Source organism: Mirounga angustirostris, unplaced genomic scaffold (assembly GCF_029215605.1).
Source record: "Mirounga angustirostris isolate CCGP_5_RB_7025 unplaced genomic scaffold, mMirAng1.0.hap1 SCAF_4, whole genome shotgun sequence".
In the NCBI taxonomy this organism is placed as follows: domain Eukaryota; kingdom Metazoa; phylum Chordata; class Mammalia; order Carnivora; family Phocidae; genus Mirounga; species Mirounga angustirostris.
In genome coordinates this window covers 87,643,406-87,670,906 of record NW_026991712.1, presented here as the reverse complement: position 1 = coordinate 87,670,906, position 27,501 = coordinate 87,643,406, and the positions used below count along the sequence as shown (strand labels likewise).

The 27,501-nt window shown below is 43.6% G+C and overlaps 1 long non-coding RNA gene across 4 annotated transcripts in view; it reads right to left on the bottom strand.

Annotated features, from left to right (window-relative positions):
* LOC123859097 (uncharacterized) overlaps positions 1–27,501 on the bottom strand; it is an 81,359-nt gene that overhangs the window by 41,840 nt on the left and 12,018 nt on the right. For all 4 annotated transcript variants that reach the window (XR_010410753.1, XR_010410752.1, XR_006794363.3 and 1 more), the window contains exon 2: positions 16,614–16,728. This is a non-coding gene — a long non-coding RNA (uncharacterized LOC123859097). The remainder of the gene's footprint in view (positions 1–16,613; positions 16,729–27,501) is intronic.

Below are 27,501 nucleotides of genomic sequence, written 5' to 3'. Positions count from 1 at the left end.
TTTTTTTCCAGAAACATTTCCTAAATTCTGCTTATCAGAATCCACAAGAGTGGAAAGCATTGGAATGTTATACTTCCATCCTTTTCAAAACGCGATGTTTCCTTTCTCGCCAGAGCATGCCAGAAAAAATGTCCCTAAGAAAGCTACGAAAAAGCCAGTGATGTGGTTTGAAGGTTGGGGTTCAGAGCTGAGGGCCAAGCAAAACGGTGGTTTTACTGAAGCACGGGGACAGGACCCGTGGGCAGAAAGGACTGCTGACCAGGGATTGTGAGGATTAGACACTTTGGAGTTGGGGAAGTTTCCAAAAGGACTTTCATATGCTAAAGAAGACACACAGGATCCCGGAGGCCTGGCTATTGTCAAGCTAAGGTTGTTTTTCCCTCTAGCAAAGCGTTAATTATTAAGACAGTTGGGAGGAATGATATCCTGGAGGAAGGTCATACTCTGCCTGCCTCAAGTATTTGTCAATGGGCTGCAGGTTATAAGGCAATTTAATTTTACCACATTTCTTTTGCCTTTGCTCCCCACATCAAAAGGACAGCATCTTTTTCCTCCTGCTATAAACTAGAAACTGTCTTCTGAATAATTAATTGACTAAAGGGACATAACTCCAGGGAGGCTCAGGTTCCTCTCTATCATTAAACAATTGTGGGAGGTGCACAAACTCCAAATCCACAAGGCCAGCCCTTTCACAAAAACTCGGGAGTTGGCTGGGTGACTGTTTTTGAAATAACAACACCCAGCCTCTTCCTCCCAAAAATCTCTGGACTAGTCACGTCTTGCACAGAGTGGGCACCCAATAAATACTGAATGAATGAAGACATCTTCGTCATTCCTATGTTAAGAGTTCAGGGGTGCTTGGGTGGCACAGTCTGTTAAGTGTCTGACTCCTGGTTTCGGCTCAGGTCGTGATCTCAGGGTTGTGAGATGGAACCCTACGCCCTGCCCCTCTACCCCTCCCACTCATGCTCTCTCTAAAATAAATAAGTCTTAAAAAAAAAAAAAAAAAGAGGGCGCCTAGGTGGCTCAGTCAGTTGAGCGTCTGCCTTTGGCTCAGGTCATGATCCCAGGGTCCTGGAATCGAATCCCTCCTCATGCTCCCTGCTCAGCAGGGAGTCTGCTTCTCCCTCTCCCTGTGCCCTTTCCTTCTGCTCTCTCTCTCGCTCTCTCTCAAATAAATAAGTAAAAAGCAAAAATCTTAAAAAAAAAAAAAAAAAGAAAGAAAAGGTGTTCAAAGCCATCTAATTTGGAGTTCAGATCCTGTAGAGAGCAAATGGAGTCCCTCCGGTCAAGCAGGGGCCTGCGACAAGCACTGACGCGAGCAGTTCAGGTACCACAGCTAGGAGATAGCACCAGACCCACATCAGCTGACTTCCCAGAAATGATAAGGAGCAGAACCACAGGAGGTCTGCAGAGACCCAAAACTGATGAAATCCCTTCAAAAAGGGTAGGGTTTTGGCTGCAAACTGTCAGACTCTTCAGACCTTGACCCCTCTATGTCTGACCACTTTAAAAAGGCAACTGCTGCCGAAGGCTCTGCCAGATCTCTGAACAGAACTGAGATCCTTCGCTGCTTGAACATCAGAAGCAGCGAGTTCGGAGAGCTGACCTGGACCAGACCAAGGCCTTATCTCAACTGTGCGCCCACAGATCGACTTCATGTTCGGTTCCTTAACTGCCTGCACCCTTCTGTTAGCTTGTTTGTTGTGTGGCTTGTCTTCTCTCCTGCTCCATGTGCTGTGTAAGAAGCCAGGTTTAATCCCATGGTGAATGGTCATTGAGTTTGGAATCCTGAACCCGCTTTATCATTGCGATTTACCTTTGCTTTATGAATGAATAAAGCTGACACTGTGGAAAGACACAAATCCTGTGTGCGCCTTCATAGTGCTCATGACAGATCCAAGTACATGAAGGATCTAAAAATCAGAAATTCTTTTCCTTTCTTTTTTTGTATTTTTGTTTTTGTCTTCTTTCATTTCTTTTGTTAATGCCCAAATTCCATTCCCTGATGTTGTTAGTGCTGAAGAAGATGAACTGGGTGCAAATAAGGCATGACCAACAGGGCCAGACTTTCTAAAGTATGCCTACAAAAGCAGAGAGCTCAGGCACAAGGATGAAAGCTCTGGCCCAGAAGGGAGGCTGTTTTCAGCCATTGCTGATGGTTCTCAGAGAACACATACTAATAGAATTAGACATACTATTTTCTTATCCCTGAGCTAAAAGAAAGGCAAGAGCCAGCATTCTCAGTGTCCAAGGTTCCCCTCTACCTACGAGTGGGGTGGGGGATAATTTATATCAGATAAATATTTTCATCCTGTCCAGGATCAATATTCAGTGACTCTGAAGACAAACCTACGACCTACTCTGCACCACAAGCTCCCACCCCTGCTTCTTATCCACCCCCACCCCCTTTCTTTTAGTTAAAAAAACAAAACAAAACAAAAACCAACTTTCTGGAGGCACAGTGTAGGCAGAATAATACCTTCCTCCCCTGCACCCCCAGGCCCTCATCCTAATCCTTGGAACCTTGGACTCCTATGCTGCAAGAGACTTTGCAGAGGGATTAAGATAAAGGGCCTCAAAATGGGGAGATTATCCCAGATTGTCCGTGTGGGCCCAATCTTATCACATTAGTCCTTAAAAGCAGAGAAACTTCCCTGGCACTGGAGAGCTGAGAAAGGAGAAGACTGGCGGGGGGAGGAGGTTCAATTTCTACAACAGCAAGGAATTAAATCCCACCGATAACCTGAATGAGCAAGAGAACTGGACCTCCCCCAGAGCCTCTAGAGAGGAACACCGCCTGTGCACACCTGGATGTTCGCCCCGGGAGACCAGGTCAGACTTATTATCTTACAGTTCTGTAGGTCAGAAGTTTGTGTTATTTAAGCATCTCCATTTGTGGTAATTTGTTATGGCCCCAATACAGTACTAACACAAGATGTAAGCCTCCACTTGAGAGTTATTCAAGTTCCCTTTAGGAACAAGTACGTGGACACGCCAAGGGAAATGAGCCTGCTTTTGTTGTTGCTTCTGCTGGTTTTGTCATTTGTTTCCCTGACCAAGTATAAAGTCTCTGTGACTGCTAGCATCTTCTTTCCTGTGTGACACTCCTCCAGAGTGAGTGGGCCATTGAGCCATGGCTGTGGGCAGGGCCATGTCTGAGCTAATAATGAATGGCATGGATGTTTCTCCTCCACGAATCACAGATTGTTGGAGCTGGTTAGGGGCCCTGAGATCATCTAGTCCAATCTTATTTTATAGTTGGAAACCAATGCCCAGAGAGTTAAAATGACTTCCCAGGAACACACACACAAAAAAACATTGATGTTCAGCCCCTATCCCCAGAGATTCTGATTCAATTGTTCTGGGGTAGGGCCTAAGTATTATTTTTAAAAGCCGTCCTTTCTAATGGGCCTTTGAATTTTGGCCTGCTCTCAGCACAGACTGAATTCTACTTAAAGGTCCAGACTCATGATAATTCATTTTCAATCTAACAAAGAGACCAATACCCGTTTTATTACTGGTTACGATAGGCTTTCACTCAATGCAAAGCAAAAGCAAAGCATTCCATGGGATTTCCACATGTTCTTCCCTAAAAGTTCTCTTTTTTCTCTGTGCTTGTTTCCCTTCGGAGAGAGAACCTTTTGCCACTTAGAATTGCTGCCAGGTGACTCCATTTCCTGCCCCAGGTCCTATGCTGTCAGTGTTTCCTTTTCCTCTCTGTGCCTCCAGGAACTGAAGTCTCTCCCCAAACCTCAGTCCCAACAGTTAATGGACCTCGACTTGGTGCTGCCCTCCTGCCTTCCAGAACCTCATTCAGCCTGAGGTGGACACCTTCCATCCTGTGTTCATGCCGAGCTGAGGTTGTTGGCTCCTCCAAAGCAGCAGTCGTGCACAGATTTATTAAATTTAAACATCCAGTATTTCTAGCATAAATCTCCATATTCTAGTTATTAATCAAGCAAAATTCAGCCATCACTTCTCAGAGTGCCTTCACAAATTAATTAAATGCTCTTAAATATTTGAAAACCGACTTTGTATATAATTTTCTTTTTAAATTTTCTTCTGAGTTAAGACCTTCCATTGGGCTCTCAAGTCACATTAGTGTCATAATGCCAATTCATCGGATCCCGCACACGTTATGGAATTATATTGTAAACTTTTACACTATTGCATGACTTGGGTTGACTGAATTTTTTTTTTTTAAGATTTTATTTATTTATTTGACAAAGAGAGAGAACACAAGTAGGCAGTGTGGCAGGCAGAGAGAGAGGGAGAAGCAGGCTCCCCGCTGAGCAGGGAGCCTGACGCGGGGCTCGATCCCAGGACCCTGGGATCATGACCCCAGCTGAAGGCAGATGCTTAACGACTAAGCCACCCAGGCGCCCTGGGTTGACTGAATTTTGTGTTCCTCTCATCTTTTCCTTGCTTGGCAAGGCCATAACTCACACACTTTTAAATAGCCCCCTTTGTATTCTACATGGCTTTCCTGGTTTTGCTTGGCTCACAACTTTTAGGCCCTGTGCTAATGACTCCCCACTCGATGTTAATACTGCCCAACACCAGTGCCTTGTCTCTTCCCCAGTTTCTGACCTCCCTGGGCCTGTCCTAACATCTCTACGTGGACCAAGTTCCAATGCTGAGACCCGACCTCTACACTGTTACTCTTGCCTTTTCCCCTTCCTGAATACCCCCCACCCCCCGCTCCCCATCCTTCAAGGCTCGACTCAAATCCTACCTTCCTTCACCACAGCCCATAGGGATTTCTCTCTTCTCCACATACATATCGCCCACCGCTGCCAATAATCATTTTATATTACCTTGTGCATCATATTATTGCTAGTAGTTTTTCCTGTTTTTTGTTTTCCCTCACCTATATTAGAAACTCTTAGAAGGCAAGAGCTGTGTTTTAGAGGGTTTATATCCCGGCTTATGGCCTAGCATGGTGCCTTGGGCATGACAGCAACTCAGTAAGATGATTGAGAGGTTAGGTGATTGAGGAGTTGACTTTCATTAGCATGTGATTCCTAGAGAGCATGTCTAATTCTGCTCCTGCCCAGTATACTATGGGTAGTCACTGGTGACTGAGCAATATTAATCCAGACTAACCACTGGAGGCTATGGCACATTCCATCAGCATGTAACTCTGCTTCTCAGTTTGTTTCATGCAGAATTACTGACTTCAGCCAGCTAATAAATTCCAGTGAAGTCATATCTGGTACAGATTTTCCATCCTGAAATTACGATGCCTAGAGTTGTCCAAACACCTCTATCTGAAAATATCCTCCTGTGTGCTTAACTCTGGCTAAAAAGAAAATGCTGAATAATACGCTTCAGTGAGGGGCACCTGGGTGGCTCAGTTGTTAAGCGCCTGCCTTCGGCTCAGGTCATGATCCCAGAGTCCTGGGATCGAGCCCCACATCGGGCTCCCTGCTCCGCGGGAAGCCTGCTTCTCCCTCTCCCACTCCCCCTGCTTGTGTTCCTGCTCTTGCCATCTCTCTCTGTCAAATAAATAAAATCTTTAAAAAAAAAATATGCTTCAGTGAGCCTTATTTATGGACAATGAATACGCATAGAGACGGGATAGGAGAAGAAGCTCACAAAAATCCTTTTGCTAGGTTTAGTTGTGTCAGGACTTAGAGGAAAACAGACCTTATTTTCATGAGAACAAAGTTTGCAGTTTCTGGATGTATGTAGAAGAGCAAAGGGGTGTCTATAACTCCTTCTACCCAGAGGAAGGAAATTGGAAAAAAATGTCCACATGACAAACGAACCAAGTGTACAACCAAACCCCAAACCCAAGACAGCTCTGATTTACTGCAGGAACCTGGGGAGTCTCCCAACTCAACCATTGGCCTGGTGGTTTTAAAGAAAGCAGTTGCCTTCTCCCCACCCAGCAGGAGTGTGAGGCAACTCCTGTCCCCCGCGCCAAGTGTTTTACAAAATACCCTGCATTACCACGGCAACAGCCCAGCGTCTGCTTTCCTGTGGGTGTGGTTAGACGAAGTACTGCTGCCTTTTTTTTCCCCCTGGTTATCTGTTTGACGAGTTACAAATTTGAAACATTAATCATGGGAAAAGGCCAAGTGACACACAGCACAGACAGCTGTCACATAGCAGCGCAAAAAGCAAAGAGAAAGAGATCCAAAATGACACAATTTACTTTACGGGAACAGCTCCTCTTCGGTGTATGTCTCTGACGCGACTTAGTTACAGACAACACTGAACTACCTCGGGATGATAATGGTAATTCCTGAGGCCTGACAATGAGGTCTTAATGCTCACTGCACCACTTTTTATTATTCCTATTTTACGGATGAATAAACTGAGACACGAGACTTTTAGGCTGCACAACTGGGAAGGAACCAAGGCAGGATTCACTCAGGCAGTCTGACTCCGGGGACACACATTCGACCACTATATCCGATTGCCTCAGGTTATAGGACAGGAAGATCTTCCCAAGTTGTCTGGTTGGGTTTTTTGTTTGGTTTTGCCAATGAAAGCTCGATTATATCAAGGCTTTGAAGACTAAACTAGGATGGATTTCGAATTTGACAGCTAACTGCTAAGTAAGCAAAAACTGAAGAAGTGGTGTAGGAGAGACCTGGCTAGTAACTGGACAGAGATGCTCCGTTCACAGATACACGGAGAAAGTTCTGTGTTTGGTGCTAAGCAGCCCCAATTCCTCCTTACAGCTCGCTGCTTTACCTTCCTTCACAGCCACACATTCTCCTGGCTTAGGCCTGGCTTCTCACAAATCCCACCCCTGCCCACAAGGGCCCCCGGGGCGGGCGGGAGGTTTTGCGGGGGGATAGGTCAGCACAAGTCCACCGCCATTCCTCGCAACAATTTACAGATCCTATCCTACTGACAGAGGGCCATCAGGGACACCTAGGACAGCCTTATGCCCTGGAGAAGTATCCTGAGAGGACATCCTCTCAGCTGCCTGAATTGCTTGGACTCACGGACGGCTATTAGCTCTGGGTCCACAGCCATTATTTGAGACTAAGATGAAAAAGGAGGCAATGACCACTGTCGTTTAATACAGCTGAGAGTGGAGGTTTGATTGCACCTAAATTCAAAAGCAAACTGAAAATTACATTCAGCCACTTTTTTTTAGGCACTGAAGTGAGTTAAGTATTCTGTCATTGTTGGCTAGCAGTTTCCTTAGGTCTAATTCGGGTCATTAAAGGTAACACAAAATTCCTCTGGGCTTACAGCATCATGCTGTATCATGATACTGTAGGGGGCAAGGCAGGCCGCCCCAAAATGGGCCACTTTGGCATGAAGATTATTTGAAGTTAAAAAGCAATCAAACCCCAGCAGATTCAGGAAAAGCTCTCCACCTCCCCCACATCTACCTGAGAAGAACTGAGATAGAGAACCTGCTCCAGAAAAGAGCTATCACCATGGATAACTACATTTACCATGAACTAGGTCTGGTAGGCAGGGAGGAACCTAGCAAGGCCTGTTTGATCAAAGTCCTCTGTGTCCCATTGTTTCTGAGTGGCCCAGCACATGTGTGTTTACCAAACATGTACTCTTTTTCAACTTCCTGTGAATTGCATTCCTTCCCTTTGAAGTCCCAGGACCTACTCCCTGCTCCTTAGCTCAGGACTACTATATACCACATTCTGCCAGACTGTCTTTGGAATTTCCATGTCTGTGTGGATTCCCCGTAGATATGAACTTAAATTTGATTTTCTCCTGTTAATCTATCCCATGTCAATTTGATTCTTAATCCAGCTAGAAGGACCTAGAAGGGGACAGGAAATCTTTGCTCCCCAATACTACAAAACTTTTGTGCCACAGTAAGCTAGTGTGCCAGGTGTGGCCACCGTGTTAGGCCTTCCGTGGAGAGGTCAGCAAAATGTGATTGCCAAGAAATTCATCTCATCCTCAGAGGAGCATGGATCCTGCAGCAGGGCTGCCTGGGCTCATACCCCACCTCTGTGGTTGACTAGCTGTGGAACGAACAGGGCAAGTTACTTTACTTCTCTGTCCCTCAGTACGCTTACTCCTAAACAGGGGATAGTATAGTTCCTACCTCTTAGGGTTGTTGTGAGGATCAAGAAACTAATTCATGCGAAGTGCTTGTAACAGTTCCTGGGATAGCCTGCAACATATTTCAGCCTTGGCTTTAAGAATCTGCTGTTCAGGGCACCTGGGTGGCTCAGTCGTTAAGCAACTGCCTTCGGCTCAGGTCATGATCCCAGTGTACTGGGATCGAGCCCCGCATCGAGCCCCGCATTGGGCTCCCTGCTCAGCGGGAAGCTTGCTTCTCCTTCTCCCACTCCTCCTGCTTGTGTTCCCTCTCTCGCTGTGTCTCTGTCAAATAAATAAATAAAATCTTAAAAAAAAAGAATCTGCTGTTCATGGGGCACCTGGCTGGCTCTTGATCTTGGGTAGTGAGTTCGAGCCCCACACTGGGCAAAGCGATTACTTAAATAAATAAACTTGAAAAAAAAAATCTGCCATTCAGTTGAGCTTACTGTGTTTCCATATGAGCTCAGCCTGCCTGCTAAAGTAACTTAAGTATGTTGAAATATGGTATGTGGGGGAGGTCAGTTTGCTTGCTAAATGGGATGCCACTACATAAAAAGCCTTATTTACCTTATTTGTCTCTAAGTAATTCTGATCACAGTCCCAACGAAGCACCTGGATCAAGTTCAAAAGGGAGGTCAGACAGATTTCAGGAAAACAAACCATAAACCCATCTTGTTTGCTACAGATCTACTAATGTGGGGATAGCGGAGTTCTGAGGAATGGGAACCAATCCCCATTGTTTTAAATCACAACACCTGCAGGGGATGCAGGCTGTCACCAACTTTCCCATGTTCCCTCAGGAATTTCTACAAAGGAGGGTTCTAGGGTTAACAATCTGAGGGTAGGGTATGGATACTTCTCTTGTAGCTTCATTTGCCATAGCAAAATAGTTGCATATTTACTTGGAGGGCCTTTGTGGAAGGTATTTTGAGGAAAATAAGGGGCTGAATCCCCCAAACTGCCCCTTGGTTATTGCCCCTTTTCTCATTTCCCACTCAGTGTCAGGAGTGTTTAGTTACATCAAGGATTTATATTATGTTTTAAGAGTATTTTGAGGGTGTCTGAGTGGCTCAGTCGGTTAAGTGTCTGCCTTTGGCTCAGGTCATGATCCTGGAGTCCCAGGATTGAGCCCCACATTGGGCTCCCTGCTCAGCGGGGAGTCTGCTTCTCCCTCTGCCTCTGCCCCTCCCTCTATCTCTCACTCACTCTTTCCCTCAAATAAATAAATAAAATCTTTAAAAAAAAAAAAAAAGATATTTTGAGAATTTCGTATTTCCCCCTCTCTCCTTCCCCAATGAGATCAGTGAGGAACCCTGGAGTGTTTCAGACTAGGCTGTGTCTAGATGTACTAGAAAAAGGAAAAGACAAGAAATGCTATTTGACTACATCCATTCTCCTAATTCAAGAACTTCCTTTTGAGCTTTCAGCTAATGCCCTACTATGACAGGTGTGTATATAATATACTCTTGTCCACTAACTTGAAATGTTTCTGAAGACTGGGCTTAGTGGTGCTAAAACTGGTACAATTCCTGGCAGTTCAGTTACAGGAGGTCTTGGATGATGTGATTTTCAGTAACTTTGCTTTGCCGGGTTCTTGCTTCCCAGCTCCTCCACATGGAAGGGCTGGATACGTGTTGGCGACACACGTGTGACCAGGTGCTGGCACTGGGTAAGATGTTCTCGGCACCAGGCAGCAGCTGACTCAAAGGCCTTGGAGCTAGCAGATCACAAGTAAGTGAAGAGAGAGTTCGCCCATGGGGACAACCCCATTTCAGTTCCACTCTACTGCTGCCAAGTAGGAAATAGGGCAGGGATTTCAGACATTCCTATAGTCTCAAGAGAAGCCAGAAATCTAGGTTGTTACATGAAATCTCCTGATTTTTAAGGCTGGCAAATTACTAAAGTATCTTTTTAAAAGATTTTATTTATTTATTTATTTGAGAGAGAGAGAGCACATGAGAGGGGGGAGGGTCAGAGGGAGAAGCAGACTCCCCACCAAGCAGGAAGCCCAATGCCGGGCTCGATCCCGGGACCCCAGGATCATGACCTGAGCCAAAGGCAGACGCTTAACGACTGAGCCACCCAGGCGCCCCAAGAAAATTTTGACCTACATGAAGGCTAGGAGGATATATAAAGTTGTGTAGGACCTAGGGGGGTTCACCATTGCACTGACTGTAGGACGTCTAACCCTGACCCTACCCGCTGAGTGCTGCTGCCTGCCAATCATTGTATAAGCAAAAAACACAGTTGTAAATTCCCCACTTTTTAGAGGTGACTCATCCTTGTTGAGAATCACCAGTCAAAAGGGTCAGCATTTTTTAGTTACCTGTGATTTTCATCGGGAGAGATAATAAAGTTGACATTTGTTGAGTACTAATTATGTGCCACCCACTGTTCTAAGCACTTAATCTATTTTAACTGATTTAATCCTTAGAACAACTCTACAGTGTAGAGTCTCTTATTATCCCCCATTTACAGATGGAGGAATTGAAGCTTATCAAGGTTAGGCAACTCATCCAAGAAAACACAGCAAGGAAGTAAAGAAACTGGAATTCAAACCCAGGCAGTCTGGTGCCAGAGCCCGTGTGAGTAAACACTGCACCCACTGCCTTATGGTAGACCGTGGTCAGTCTTGAATCAGTTCCCTCAAAATACATTGTGATTCTCTTAAAATTTATCAGTGTCCTCAGCTAATCTAAGCCTGCTGTTGCGGAAACTGACTAAGATCATTTGACTCCCTTTCCAGCTAACCTGCCCCATTTTTGTCTCTCTCTCTCTCTCTCTCACACACACACACACACACACACACAGACTACACTCACGTAACTTCTTTTCCTCTGGCTCTTTGGAAGAAATGATGATATCACAGTTACTGCAGATCCGTGAACCCTGGTATCGAGGACTGGTGAAAATGAGTCAGGGGCCCTTTGTTGGAAGGATCATGAGTGTGTGTGTGTATTGTATTTTCACCACTGATATAATAACTTGGTTACAGTTGCTTGGTAACATACACTGTTGTAAGCAATTTTTAAAAATTGAAAATGGCTCTGGTAAAAGTCCACACAGATTTTTCCACCCCTCTTACAGTAGAACTTATAGTAGTTCTCACTACTATCACAGAGAAACAAAAATTCAGTAGTCCCTCATGCTTTACCTTCCCTCACTCCCTTGTGTTTGGCATCCACTTATAACATTCTTTTTGCCAAATTTTGCAAGTTTAGACATTTAAATCTATGGCATGGAATTGCTTCATAGTGGCTTTTGAAATCGTTACCTTAGATATTTATTGGCAAAACTCTATCACTGCTGTCCTTCACTAAAAAAGAAGAATTAAATAAATTTTGTATTTGAGTGGTCAGTATGTGACCACACTGAAATATATGTATTAGAACCCATAGTCTGAGAGGTGGGCTCAGTGGAATCCCATGCAGAAACTGTACCATTGCAATCACAGTGATTCCATGTGTACTTGCAAGATTTGGAGTCCATCCTGTGTCTTCAGATTTGTTATGTGAAGTTATAAGAATCTGTAATCTTTCTGTCCATCGACAGATGAATGGATAAAGAAGATGTGGTATATATATACAATGGAATATTATGCAGCCATCAAAAGGAATGCGATCTTGCCATTTGCAATGACGTGGATGGAACTGGAGGGTATTATGTTGAGCGAAATAAGTCAAACAGAGAAAGACATGTATCATATGATCTCACTGATATGAGGAATTCTTAATCACAGGAAACAAACTGAGGGTTGCTGGAGTGGGGGGTGGGGTGGGAGGGATGGGGTGACTGGGTGATAGACACTGGGGAGGGTATGTGCTCTGGTAAGTGCTGTGAATTGTGCAAGACTGTTGAATCTCAGATCTGTAGCTCTGAAACAAATAATGCAATATATGTTAAGAAAAAAAAAAAGAAGAAGAAGAAGAAGAAGGTAGCAGGAGGGGAAGAATGAAGCGGGGGAAATCGGAGGGGTAGACGAACCATGAGAGACGATGGACTCTGAGAAACAAACTGAGGGTTCTGGAGGGGAGGGGGGTGGGAGGATGGGTTAGCCTGGTGGTGGGTATTGAGGAGGGCACATTCTGCATGGAGCACTGGGTGTTATGCACAAACAATGAATCATGGAACACTACATCTAAAACTAATGATGTAATGTATGGGGATTAACATAAGAATAATAAAAAAAAAAGAATCTGTAATCTTTCTGGGCCTCCAGTGTTCTCATTCAGGTAACAAATATTTACAGGACACCTGCTACCAACCAGAATGTAGACTGAGGTTTATGGGGTCAAAGAACAGAACATTGTCCTTAGTCTCAAGGAGAATCTCAGTCATCCCAGAAAAGAGAAGAGACTAGATGCTCTCTGAGGTCTCATTCAGCTTTAACAGTTTATGAATCCAGGAGTCTAAATAGAATTTAATGCTTACTACCTTTTAGGTGTGTGTGTGTAAGGTTCCCTGAGCTCATAAATTCTGTTAGATTTCAGAAAACAATTATTTGAAGTTAGATCACTGAAAAGGTTTCTCCAAAACAGTAAAAGAAATCATAATCTTACCTCAATTCAAAGCATCTCTGTGAAACTTTCCTTTTTTCCAAACTAAGGTATAAGTATTGCTATCACTTTCAATTCCATTTAATTTTAATTAAGTGCTCCCTCCCCCTAAAAAGTCACTGAGCACCTACAGGCCCTCTCTTTTCTTGGTAGTAATTACTTATTTTATAATACCAGTGCTGCTGGTGTATTATCTTTACATATATAGAGGCAATTTTAAATGAGTATATTTTAAGACAAATTTGAGGTTTTTAAACCTAAGAGAAGTGGGGCGCCTGGGTGGCTCAGTCGGTTAGGCAGATTGGTTAAGCATCTGCCTTCGGCTCAGGTCATGATCCCATGGTCCAGGGATTAAGGCCCACGTGGGGCTCCCTGCTCAGTGGGGGATTCTGCTTCTCCCTCTCCCTCTGCCACTCCCACCACCCCCCTCCCCCCACCACCCCTTCCCCCCACCATGCCCCTCCCCGCAATGCTCTCTCTCTTGCACTCTCTTTCCTCAAATAAATAAAAAAATTCTTTAAAAAATAAAAAAATTTAAAAATTAAGAGAAAAAAATAAAAAAAATAAAAAAAATTAAGACAAGTAATTTTAAAAGAGTAAGGAAGAGAGAAAATCAAAGAATAAGGAAGTTAAGGTAAGAAGCAAAATGTAATTACGGTAGACAGGATCAGGGAAAAAAAGTTAAAAGACAATGCAAAAACAAAATTTTTGTTATTTATTTATTTATTTTAAAGATTTTATTTGACAGAGAGAGACACAGCGAGAGAGGGAACACAAGCAGGGGGAGTGGGAGAGGGAGAAGCAGGCTTCCCACCAAGCAGGGAGCCCGATCCCAAGATCCTAGGATCATAACCTGAGCTGAAGGCAGACGCATAACGACTGAGCCACCCAGGCGCCCCAAAACAAAACAATTTTTAAAGGAAAGGAGAGCAATGGGGTAGGAAAACAGCAGGGAGGAGAGTGAGACACATCCTTTTTCCATCTGTAAGCTTCACTTTGTTTTATTCCCACCCCACATCCCCCCAACAGCTGATACCCCCCTAGTCACAGTGCCCCATAGCTTCTTTTTGAATTGTGCTAAAGACAACAAAGTACCAGGGTCAATGGGCCTCTGATGCCCCCCTGCAGGTCCTCAAGGCAACTTGCTCTCCCTTTTTTAAAATATGACTTAACAGATTATAATTAACCTGTATATATAAACCCGGGTCCAACAAGATAGAGCAAATACAGGTTTCAACAGTGTATGTTTCTGGGAATGACATCAAGATTATGCTCTGGGGGCACCTGTGTGGCTCAATTGGATAAGCATCCGACTCTTGATTTTGGCTCAGGTCATGATCTCAGGGTCCTGCAGGGGATAGTCAGCTTGGGATTCTCTCTCTCCTTCTGCCTCTGTGACATCCCCCACCCCTGCTCGCTCTCACTCTCAAAATAAAAAAAAATAAATCTTTAAAAAAAATTATGCTCTGGTATTGCTCATATTAATGAAATGAGAGATTTCACCAATATTTATAGAAGACTGGCTATGATTTAGTTAAAATGCATGTAATTTGTCAGGAACAATGGGTTTGAATTCCTGCTCTATAACTTACTAATTTCGTGAACCTGGGAAAGTTAACTGATCTCCTGGAGCTGTCTTCTCACCTTTAAAATGGACATATCAAGACAGACACCACAGGGTTGCTGTGAGAATTAAATGCGGTATTATGGGTATAAAGTGCCTCATTCAGTATCCAGTACCTGAGAGCTCCTCAACAAGTGGTGGCTCTCACCACCTCATTCCAAAGAGGAAAATATATTAAGAGTTCTGTATCTCTTATGATACCAGAAACCAAGGAAATGTAAGTAACAGCCATGTTCTTTTGGAAACCAAAAAGGTTAAAAACAATGTATCACTGTGTAAGGCTCAGCTTTGACGTTTTCCTAAACCCTTAATAAGACAGTGGTCCTTAAAGGGACAAGCTATTAGGTATTGTGATGGACACAACTTATTAGCTTATTGAGGAAAATTAGCCACAAGTGTATGGGGAAATAAAGATGTATACAATCTTTCTAATTATTCAAAGGATGTTCATAAATAGCCAAAAATTTTACCTCCTGACTACAAATTCAGAAGATTTAGGCCAAAAGTCAATGGAAGATACAGATAACTGCCTAAAAACACCTCTTGTAGGCAGAACAGAAGGCCCCCAAAGACGTCCACAGTGTAGTCCCCAGAATCTATGAATGTTGCCTCATGTGGCAAAAGGGATTTTGCCGGATGTAATTACATTAAGGAACTTGAAATGAGATTATGCTGGATTGCCTGGGTGGGCCCACTGTACTCACAAGGGTCCTTAAATGTGAAGAGGGAGGCAGAAGAATCAAAGGAGATCTGGGATAGTAGCAGGGGCTGGAGGCCCTTGCTGGCTGGGGGCCCAGCACCAAGGAGTGAGGGCGCCCTCTAGAGGCTGAAAGGCAAAGAACCCGACCCGCCCCTAAATCCTCCAGCCCTGCTGACACCTCAGATTTTAGCCCATGAGACCCACGTTGAGCTTCTAACCTCCCCAACTATCTTTGCGTTGTTTTAAGCCACCAAGTCTGTGGCAATTTTTCAGAAGCAATAGGAAACTAATACACACTATCTTGGCTGTTTCGGGTTAATGTGCAGTTTTGGTGAGAACATACTGAACAAAATTGTTAACAAATTCTGTGATGTTCCGTCTGTGTGTTCTCAGTGTACCATAAGGTAATTTCAAAAGAAATGAAAGGGAAAAAAATGTAATAGATAAATGGAAGGCAGAGTTACTATAGCCTACTTGGAAGTACTAAAACCACAAACTTTATGGAACGTATAGCTGCAAACAGTTCCACACAAAGATACAAAGAAGGGTAATAAAAAACTACAAGAAGTCCTAATGTATTTCTCTATGAGCTGGGAAGATGGTCAGTGGATTATTAACTGTGCTTAAAGCCCACCTCTCCTCATACAGAATATCAGTCTAAAAAGCCACATTTACAGTTTCTCGAGCGAAAGAAAGACGAAAAAAGGCATACATTTGGCAAAGAATGTCTCATAAGCAAACAGATCTATAATGTTGGTGTCACTTCTCAGTATCTACCAAAATTTTTATGTAGGATTAGCTGAAGTATATATAAGTTACAGTACATTTTTCTCTGAAATAGGCCAGATGGTCAGAAAGCTATAGACCTATTGCCTCCCCTGCTGAGTTTCTCCACTCCCCTTGAAGTGCTTTCCTTGGACTTCAGTACCACCAGCTTATGTTGAGGGACATTACACGGTAGAGCTATATGAGGCTTCTTGCTGTCTTTGTGTCATTGAGCGTGTTACTCGTTGCATTATATAGAATTCCCTCGGTGAGAACCCCTGTATACATTCATGCCTCAAAGTCTCAGTACCAGAAACAGGTAAGCTATTTCTAAGCAGAGGGTGGTTCTTTTTACCTCTTATGGAAATATAACATATATGACATTATACATTTGTCAAAAACCAAATACAACATAAAGAGCAAACCCTAATATAAATGATGGACTTTAGTTACGGCATCACTACTGGTTCCTCACCTGTAACAAAGGCAAGCTGTTAATAATAGGGGAAACTGGGGGAGAAAGGGTACAGGAGAACTCTCTGTACTTCCTGTTTAACTTCTCTGTGAAGCTAAGATTGCTCTAAAATATAAAGTCTATCTAAAATATCTATACAACAGGGAGCCTGGGTGGCTTAGTCGTTAAGCATCTGCCTTCGGCTCAGGTCATGATCCCGGGGTCCTGGGATCCAACTCCGCATTGGGCTCCTTGCTCATCCGGGAGCCGGCTTCTCCCTCTCCCTCTGCCGCCCCCCTACTTGTGCTCTCTCGCTCAAGCGTGTTCTCTCTCTCTCAAATAAATAAATAAAATCTTTAAAAATAAATAAATAAAAATAAACTATCTATACAACAAAGCGCACACATCTGCAGAGCAGGGGATTCAGCAGGGGTGGTAGCAGCAGTTTTTCAATCTCTGAATCCTCACCTGAAACCAGACAGACAGGGGCACCTGGGGGGTGCAGTCAGTGAATCGTCAGCTCTTGATCTCAGCTCAAGTCTTGATCTCAGGATCGTGAGTTCAAGCCTCGCATTGGGCTCCACTTTAAAAAAAAAAAAAAAATCAGACAAGCAAGTGGATAGCAAAACCAAAACCTCATGGACATTCACCGTGTGGGGAGGAACTTCTGGCCCTTTCCAGGTCCCTCTGGCTGGACTAAGGATCAAACTGACATGAGACAGGTTAACAGGAGAAAATCAAATTTAAGTTCATATCTACAGGGAATCCACACAGACATGGAAATTCCAAAGACAGTCAGGCAGAATGTGGTATATAGTAGTCCTGAGCTAAGGACCAGGGAGTAGGTCCTGGGACTTCAAAGGGAAGGAATGCAATTCACAGGAAGCTGAAAAAGAGTACATGTTTGGTAAACACACATGTGCTGGGCCACTCAGAAACAATGGGACACAGAGGACTTTGATCAAACAGGCCTTGCTAGGTTCCTCCCTGCCTACCAGACCTAGTTCATGGTAAATGTAGTTATCCATGGTGATAGCTCTTTTCTGGAGCAGGTTCTCTATCTCAGTTCTTCTCAGGTAGATGTGGGGGAGGTGGAGAGCTTTTCCTGAATCTGCTGGGGTTTGATTGCTTTTTAACTTCAAATAATCTTCATGCCAAAGTGACCCGTTTTGGGGTGGCCTGCCTTTGGACCCTCTAATGTAAAAGTAGATGGCAGAATATCCCCATGAACCCCAAAATAAAAGCAAGTAGAGAAAAATCAACAGTCACAAAACCCACACAGTATCAGCATCAGTATGGGAAGAAGAAGGAAGAAATGGAGGCAGTGTCTAATGGACCCAAGAACAGGAAAACTTCAAAACAGCAACAGACCCAGAAGGCCCAGCTGAAACTGGGAGAGATTCTGCTCTCTCAGTACTAGGTGAGTGCAAGGAGCCCTCAGTAAAGACCAAGGAGGCTGAGCAGTCTGGCCCCTATGAACTATCAGTACCCATCTCCCAGGGTGTCCTTCCAGCACAGAGAGGAGGCAAAGGTCCTGATCAGGGAGGAGAACAGAGTCCAGAAATCTCAGAAAGCAGGCTCCATGTTTTTAACATTACACCAAACAGCAGAGGGACCTCTGTGAAGTTGGAAACACTTTCTGACCTCATTCTAAAAGTTCAAGAAAACTACTTTCATATAAAAGTGAGCAACAAAAGAGGACTTAGGTTGAATCATCACAGTTTTTATAACACTAATTTTTTTTTTTTTAAGATTTTATTTATTTATTTGACAGAGAGAGACACAGCGAGAGAGGGAACACAAGCAGGGGGAGTGGGGGAGGGAGAAACAGGCTCCCCGCTGAGCAGGGAGCCCAATGTGGGGCTCGATCCCAGGACCCTGGGATCATGACCTGAGCCAAAGGCAGACGCTTAACGACTGAGCCACCCAGGCGCCCCTAACACTAATTTTAAAAAAGAGTTAAGGAACAGAATAATATTGGGGCGCCTGGGAGGCTCAGTCGTAAAGCGTCGGCTCAATGGGTTTATACAAATGGACATATACATGTAACCACTGTCTGTTTCAAGAATTGGAACATTACCAGCATCTTTGTAGGTTCCCATGTGCCCCTTCCTTATCAATAAACCCTTCCCTAAAGATAACACAATTTTGACTTCTATCATTTTAAATTAGTTTTGCCTGGTTTTGAAGGTTGTACAAATGAAACTTCAACCTACTCTTGTGTGCCTGGCTTTTTTTTCACTCAATATTGTTTATGAGGTTCACCAGGCTGTTGTGGGAGGCACGGTCCATTCTTTATCAATATATTAAAGAAGTTGTATGAGTTTACCACAGCTTATCTGTTCTACTGCTGATGGGTATGGAGCGGCTTCCACTTCGGTACTATTATAAAAGAAGCTACTCTGGACATTCTTTTCCTTGTTTCTTTCACTCACTTCTGTTGGGTGTAAGCCTAGGAGTGGAACCGCTGGGTCATAGAGAATGCATATGTTCAGCCTCAGCAGATACTATCCAACAGTTTTCCAAAGTGGTTTTTATCAATTTATACTCTTACTAGCAAAGAATGAGAATTCCAGTTGCTCCTCCAAATCTTGGTATAAATAAAAACTTTGGTATTGTCAGGGGTTTTTTAGTACCCATTCTGATAGGTGTATATTGGTTAACTTGCATTCCCCTAATGACTAATAAAACTGAGTACCCTTTCATTTGCTTATTGACCACTGGATATCCTCTTTTCTGATGTACTTGATTGAGTCACGAGCCCGTGCGTGTGTGTGTGTGTGTGTGTGTGTGTGTGTGTTAGACTTTTCCTTATTGATGTATAGGTGTTCTTTAATTACATAAAGCCAGGGCGCCTGGATGGCTCAGTCTTTAAGTGACTGCCTTTGGATCGGGTCCGGGATCAGGCTCCCCACTCAGCGGGTAGTCCACTTCTCCCTCTGCCCCTCCCTTCTGCTCATGCTCTCTCTCACACACACAAAAATAAATAAGTAAAATCTTTTAAAAAATAGTAATTACAGGGGCGCCTGGGTGGTTCAGTCGTTAGGCGTCTGCCTTCGGCTCAGGTCATGATCCCAGAGTCCTGGGATCAAGCCCCGCATCGGGCTCCCTGCTCATGTTCCCTCTCTCGCTGTGTCTGTCTCTGTCAAATAAATAAATAAAATCTTTCAAAAAAAATAATAATTACATAAAGCCCTTCGTCAGATGCATTTTTACAAGTATCTTCTCCTCTGAGGCTTGCCTTTTTACTCTCTTATGGTATCTTTTGATTAATATAAGTTCTTAACTATAATTAAGTCCAATTTGTCAATATATTTCATTTATGGTTAGAGATTTTTGTATCTTGTTAAGAAATACTGTTTCTACTTTAAGGTCTTAAACATCTTCCTCTATGTTCTCCAAGTTTTATTGTTTTACCTTTCCTGTTTATGTCTATAATCCATCTGGAATTGATTTTTTTTTATTTTTAAAAATTTAAAAAAATAAAAGATATTTATATGAGAGAGCATGCAAGCATGAGTCAGGGGGAGGGGCAGGGGAAAAGGGAGGGGCAAACTCCCCACTAAGCAGGGAGCCCAACTCAGGCCCTGATCCCAGGACCCTGAGATCATAACCTGAGCTGAAGACAGACACTTAACTTACTGAGCCACCCAGGCGCCCCCATCTGGAACTGATTTTTGTGCATGGCGTGAAAGAGGGTCAAGGCTCATCTCTTGCCATCAGCTATCCAATGGATCCAGCACCATTTGTTAAAAAGAACGTATTTTCCCTGCTCTGCTGCAATGACACGTTGGTTGTAAATCAGGTGTCCATATATGTGTGGGTCTGTATCTTCATGCTCTTTTCTATTCCATGGATCTGTTTGTCTATCTCAAACCTAATGCATCCAAAGCTGAATTCCTGATCTTCCCCCTAAAACCCATTCCTCTTATATGCCTTGTCTCAGCTGCTGGCAGTTCCATACTTCCAATGCCCAGGCCAAAATCCTTGGTCTCATCCTGACTCCTTTATTTCTCTCACACTCCACTTGCAATCCATCAGCAAATCGTGTTGCCTTTACCTTCAAAATAGATCTAGAGTCACTACCTCCATCACTCCCTCCCTGGTCCAAGCCACCATCCTCTCTAATCTAGATTACTGCATTAACTTCCTAACTGGTCTCCTTGACTAGTGGTAACTGGTTGGATGTGAGGCATGAGATAGAAGGAAGACTCAGAATGCCATCTAGGTTTCTGGGCATGAATGATGGAAACTGATTTCCAAATGGGCTAGGGAAGAAATTGGTTTGGGGGCAGAGGGAAGAAAGGACCCCCTCCTGTCAACTGTCCACCTAGTGGCCAGGGTAATGCTGTTAAGTTAGCACATCATGCCCCTGCTCTACACAAAAGCCTCCAGTGGTGCCCCATTTTGCTCAGAGTAAGAGCCAAAGTCTTTACGATGACCTACAAAGCTCTGTGTAATTTGGCTTCCATTAGCTCTTTCCATATAATATTCTCCTTCACTCATTTTTTTGCGGCCACAGTGGCCTCTTTGTTATTCCTTGAAAAACCAGGCAAATTCCTGCCTCAGGGTAGTTGCATTTGTCCTTTTCCCGAAACCTCCCTTATTTTTACCAAGTCTTTGCTCAAATGTCATGTTTTCAGGGATCCTTTCCCTGATTACCCCCATTCTAGTACTCCCTCTCTGCTTTTCCTGCTTTATTTTTTTCCTTAGTTCTGATCACCTTCTAACTCTGAAGTCAACAAAAGCAATGTGTTGAGAAAGACCAAGCCAGCACTCTTTAATGAAAACCATATGGTAAAGGAATGAATCATAACATCCATAAAGACTCTTAAAAATTTTTTGTATATTTTGTTCACTGCTATATCCCCTGCACTTAGAAGAGAACCTAATACATAGATATTCAATAAACGTTTGATTAAATAAATTCAACAAGTGAATCAATGAACCAAACTTGTCTTAAAGACCTCCAACATTTAACGGCTTAGTCAAGGAAGATTAACCTTCAAAGGAGACTGAGAAGGAACAACCCAGAAGATGGAAAAAAAAACTGAGAGTCTCTCATGCCCCAGACACAAAGGGGAATTTCCTGAGTGCTACAGTGTCTTTTGTTATTCATAATAGGCCCTTTCAACCATACCTGAGTGTAAGCTAGTGAAGTGACTCAAGACAGAGCCCCTAGGTATCTTCAGGACTGCAGAGCCAACCATGGGACTGGAGGGTTGGAACTTTCAGTCCCACCTCTAGACCTCTGGAGAAGAGAAAGGGGCTGGAAATTGAGTTCAAACACCAGTGGCCTGTGATTTAACCAATCATGCCTACATAATGAAATCTCAATTTTAAAAAAACAGGGTTTGGGGGAAATTCCAGGTTGGTAAACCTGAGGTGCTGGGTGGGTGGCATGCTCAGAGAGGCATGGAAGCTCTGCATCACCCCCTCCACCCACACACCTTCCTTGGATTTGGCTGTCCCTAAGTTACACCTTTTACGATAAAATTGTTATGGTAAGTATGTGATTTCCTGAGTTCTGTGAATCATTGAACTCAGTGGGGAGAGGGGTGTGAGAACATCTGAATTTTTAGTCAGCTGGCAGAAGTGAAGGTAGCCGGAGTGCCCCATTTGCAGGTTGCATCTGAAGTGGGGCAGTTGTGTGGGATTGAGCCCTCACTCCACAGGGCCTGAAAAAAAAATAGTCACTCACCAGATTTGAACCCAAGCTTTTTACCAGAATGTATTTAAAGAGTAGTCAAGGTTGTGAGATTGCACTCCGTGAAAAGAAATAGAGCAGAGGATAGATGTCCCAAGATGTAATGAGAAAGTTGATGACTCTACATAGAAGCAACTTTCCAGAGACCCAAGAATTAAACTTGGATAAGGTGGAGTTAAGAGAACCAGAGAAAAAGGAAGCTTAAAGAGATCAATACGTTTAATTGCTGTGAAGAGACCCAAGTAAGAAGAGGCCTTCAAATCCCCACTGAATCCGGCAGTTGTGAATGACAATTCGGTAGTACCCGGGAACAGAATATAATGGGTTGAGAAATGCGGGGTTTTTTAGAGCTGGGCTGTGGCAGAAGAGAGGGGGCAGCACTGGGAAGGAGGGTGTCCACTAGCATTATTGTTGTTTTGGGTGAAAGAGCAGGTTTAAACAGAAAGGGGCCGGGTGTAGAAAGCACCAAAGGGTAGGTGCCATCCCCTCTCTCCCCCGCTCAGGAGTCTGGTCACCAAGCAGGTTGACAAGTTTATAACTTGTGTTGTTTCAATGTTCTTAGCATGTATAGTTGATATTTTCTCTGTATGAAAGAAGAAAGGACAACAACAAAAATGAACTTCATTTTTAAGAACAAACAGTCCTTTCTTCTGCTGCAGCGGCTGCCACCCCTTCTCCTCACAGGGAGGCTTCTGGGGGGGCAGTGAGTCCATTCCCATCTGTGTCCTGTTTGCTTGCTCCCACCCATGCCACACACCTCTCCAGTCTGGCCACCAGCCTCTCTCCACCCAAGCAGCTCTGGGGGAGGCCTCATTTGTGCTCTGTGTGAATAAATCAAAATCTTTCTCTCAAACTCCTGACTTTTGCCCATTGGACATCTCCAACTCAATAGATATTCCTTCTTCCCTCTGCCCCCAAACACACTTCTTTTCCCACTTTGAACCTCTACTCTCAAGCACATCCCTAATTCTAATGCAATTTCCACAAAGCCTCCATGGTGATCATTCTAAAATACAGACCAGATAATGTCACTGCTCTAATAGGACTCCTGTGGCTCCCCACGGCCTAGAGTAAACACCAACACAGTAGTATGGGTGGTAATGGTCCCTCGGGATCTGGAAGACCCCGCCTGCTCCTCCACCCTCACCTTTCCCTACATCCCCTTCCCAACCAACGCCGAACCCCACAGAAACCACTGGTGGCTCCCTGGACTTGCCGAGTGACTCCCCGCATTGGGGAGTCATTGGCGAGTCATTGGGAATTGCTCTTGGACACCCTGCACCTGCAATGTCCTCTCCTGCTTCACCTGCTGGGCCAACTCCTCTTGGCCCCACAAGACTTAACTCAGACTTCAGCCGCTCAGGGACTTAGTGAATTACACAGGGACAGTTTTACTATTAACCTATTGCAGCTTTCCTTTTCAAGACTCGTGAGCCATTTGGGCGAGTGCCCAGTCCTAAATGGTTTCATACAGTAGCAAAGGAAGTATGGCCCACAGTAATCCCACAACCATGGAAGTAGATATGTTTCTTTAGTCACGTGTCGGTGCCTTAAAATCTGTATTGAGCATTTATAAGTATTTATTTTTTAAAAGATTTTATTTATTTGAGAGAGAGCATGAGTGCAGGGAGGAGCAGAGGGAGAGAGACAAGCAGAGTTCACACTGAGCACAGAGCTTGACACAGGGCTTAATCCCACAACCCTTTCCAGCCTCGGGCCTTCTTGTATGTTTTTCCTCTTCTGGCAGTGCTCTTACCCCCAGCTCTTCAGATCATGAGATCATGACCTGACCCAAAATCAAGAGTTGGATGTTTAACCCGCTGAACCACCAGGCGCCCCCATTTATAAGTTGTTTTTTTTTTTTTTTAGATTTTATTTATTTATTTGACAGAGACACAGTGAGAGAGGGAACACAAGCAGGGGGAATGGGAGAGGGAGAAGCAGGCTTCCCGCAGAGCAGGGATCCTGATGTGGGGCTCGATCCCAGGACCCTGGGATCATGACCTGAGCCGAAGGCAGACACTTAACCACTGAGCCAGGCACTCTGTAAGTATTTTTAAATGGTGCTTTTTATTAGTCATGGCATACCAAGGCAAAAATAAGCTTTCTTAAAACATAATTCTGTAAAGAATGGTGTTTATCCAGCTCAGCAGATCCCACTCACTATCAGAATCTTCATCTAACAGCATGGTTGGATCTATCAACCATCTTATGGGAGACTTTAACTCTGAAGTCAGCAAAAGCAACGTTGAAAAAGACTGACCCAGCACTCTGTAGTAAGAATGACATAGCAGAACATTCTTAGGAATGCATCCTAACATCCAAGAAACCATACCTTTGATGATAGCACCAGGACATATAATTTTCTCCAGATGTTTCCTCTGTAAAATAGGGATGATAATGGTTATCTCACGCAATTATCCTAATGATGAAGTGAAGAGAGCTTTGAATTAGAGATAAAAGTTGGGAGCATCAGCATATAGATAGTGTTTACATCCATGGGAATTGATGAGAAAATCTAGAGATAGGGGGTTAAGAGAGAAGAGTCCTCAGCCTCTTTCCAAATGTTTCCCATTCATTGGTTCATTCGACAACTGTTTTCTGAGCGCCACAATCTGTCCGTTACTGTGCCAGACACTAGAGATGCAGGGCTGGAGAAAGCTCACAGTCTCCGGAGGGAGGCAGAGGGCACACAAATATATACTTAATTATAAACTATGCTACGTGCTTTAAGGGAAAAGTCCCAGCTACTGTGGGAGAACTTAACAAGGACCTAATTCGGATTAAATAAAATATGGAATGTGCAGCACCTAGCATTGCCTCTGACACACTTGTCAGGGAAGGATCACTAGGAAAGTGACAATTCTGCTGACATCGGAGGATTGGTTGGAGTTAGCCAGCTGAAGAGCTGGGGGTAAGAGCACTGCCAGAAGAGGAAAAACATACAAGAAGGCCCGAGGCTGGAAAGAGTTTGGGGTATTCCCTGAAAGGGAAACCATGTGGGGAGCGCGATGACGGTTAGAAAATGACAACGCCCTCTGTCTGGCCACTCAAGGCAGAACTCTCCCTCTTGCCTCTTGGTTAAAAGGATGATAAGAACCATCCAATACCTCTAGATACTACATCAACATAGTAATGATGCACACGAATTGCATCTGCCTGAAATAGTCCTCTTTCTAACCTCCCCTTTCCTCACCACCTGCTCCCCACGACCCGCACCCTTTGCCATCCAGAATCTCACTTTGGTGCACTACCCTGGGGATAACAATTCCTTGGCATGATATAGTCAAAGTGCTGAATGGGAAAAATCTGCAGCCAAGAATACTCATCCAGCAAGACTATCATCTGGAATAGAAGGAGAGAGAAAGAGTTGCTCAGACAAATAAAAATAAAAACTGAAAGAATTCATGGCCACTAAACCAGACCTGCAAGAAATATTAAAGGGGACTCTTTGAGTGGAAAGGAAGATCATAAGTGAGAGTACGAAAAATAGGAAGCACAAAAGCAGATATTTTGTACAATCTATAAAAATCAGTCAAGGGAGGGCCGCCTGGGTGGCTCAGTCAGTTAAGCATCTGCCTTCGGCTTAAGTCATGATCCCAGGGTCCTGGGATGGAGTTCCGCATCGGGTTCCCTGTTCATCGGGGAATCTGCTTCTCCCTCTGCCCTTCCCCCTGCTTGTTCTCTCTCTTGTCAAATAAATAAATAAAATCTTTTTTAAAAATCAGTCAAGGGATTCACAAAATATAAGGATATAAAATATGACACCATATACCCATATACCTGGGTGGCTCAGTCGGTTAAGTGTCTGACTCTTGATTTCAGCTCAGGTCATGATCTCAGAGTTGTGAAATCAAGCCCCACATCTGGCTCCTTGCTGGCTGTGGAGCCTGCTTAAGATTCCCTCTCTCCCTCTCCTTCTGTCCCTCCCCACTCCCCCCTCTCAAGACAGACAAACAAAACAAAACAAAGCAACAAAAAACCTCCCAACAAACAAAAGTCCAGAACCAGATGGTTTCACAGGTGAATTCTACCAAACATTTAGAGAAGAGTTAATACCTATTTTTCTCAAACTATTCCAAAAAATAGAAGAGGAAGGAAAACTTCCAAATTCATTCTGAGGCCAGCATTATCCTGATACCAAAACTAGATAAAAACACCCCTACAGACCAATATCTCTGATGAACATAGATGCAAAAATCCTCAAGAAAATACCAGCAAATCAAATACAACAATAAATTTTTAAAAATCTCTCACCACAATCAAGTGGGATTTATTCCCTGGATGCAAGGGTGGTTCAGTATTTGCAAATCAGTCAATGTGATACATCACATCAACAGGAGAAAGTATAAAAACCATATGATCATTTCAATAGATGCAGAAAAAGCACTGGACAAAGTACAACATCCATTCATGATAAATCCTCAACAAAGAAGTCTAGATGGAACATACCTCAACATAATTAAAACTAAATTTAAGTCTAGATGGAACAAAGATGTTCCATCTAGACTTAATAATAAATAACCCACAGTGAACATCATACTCAGTGTGGAAAAACTGAAAGCTTTTCACCTGAGGTCAGGAACAAGTCAAGGATGTCCACTCTCACCACTGTTACTTAACACAGTACTGGAAGTCCTAGCCTCAGCAATCAGACAACACAAAGAAATAAAAGGCATCCAAATTGATTAAGGAAGAAGTAAAACTTCACTATTTGCAGATGACATGATACTATAGATAGAAAACTCTAAAGACTCCACCAAACAACTACTAGAACTGGTAAGTGAATTCAGTAAAGTCACAGGATACAATATCAAGGTACAGAAATCTGTTGCATTTCTTTTTTTTTTTTTTAAAGATTTTATTTATTTATTTGACAGAGAGAGACACAGTGAGAGAGGGAACACAAGCAGGGGGAGTGGGAGAGGGAGAGGCAGGCTTCCCGTGGAGCAGGGAGCCCGATGCGGGGCTCGATCCCAGGACCTGGGATCATGACCTGAGCCGAAGGCAGACGCTTAACGGCTGAGCCACCCAGGCGCCCCGAGAAATCTGTTGCATTTCTATACACTAATAATGAAGCAGAAGAAAGAGAGTTAAGAAAATAATTCAATTTACAACTGCACCAAAAATAATAAAATACCTAGGAATAAACTTAACCAAAGAGGTGAAAGACCAGTATTCTGAAAACTATAAAACACCGAGGAAAGAAATTGAAGACAACACAAAGAAATAGAAAGACAGGGCACCTGGGTGGCTCTGTCGGTTAAGCATCTGACTCTTGATTTTGGCTCAGGTCACCATCTCAGCGTCATGAGATTGGCCCTGCATTGGGCTCTGTGCTCAGCTCGAAGTCTGCTTGAGATTCTCTCTCTCTCCCGCTCTCTCTCTGTCCCTCCCCCTGCTCACACCCTCTCTCTCTAAAATAAATAAATAAAAATCTTTAAAAAAAAAAAAAATGGAAAGACATTCCATGCTTCCATGCCATGGGTTGGAACAACAAATATTGTTAAAATGCCTATACTACCCAAAGCAATCTACAGATTTAATGCAAAATACCAACAGCATTTTTCACAGAACTAGAACAAACAATCCTAAAATTTGTATGGAACCAAAAAAGAACCGGAATAGCCAAAGCAATCTTAAAAAAGA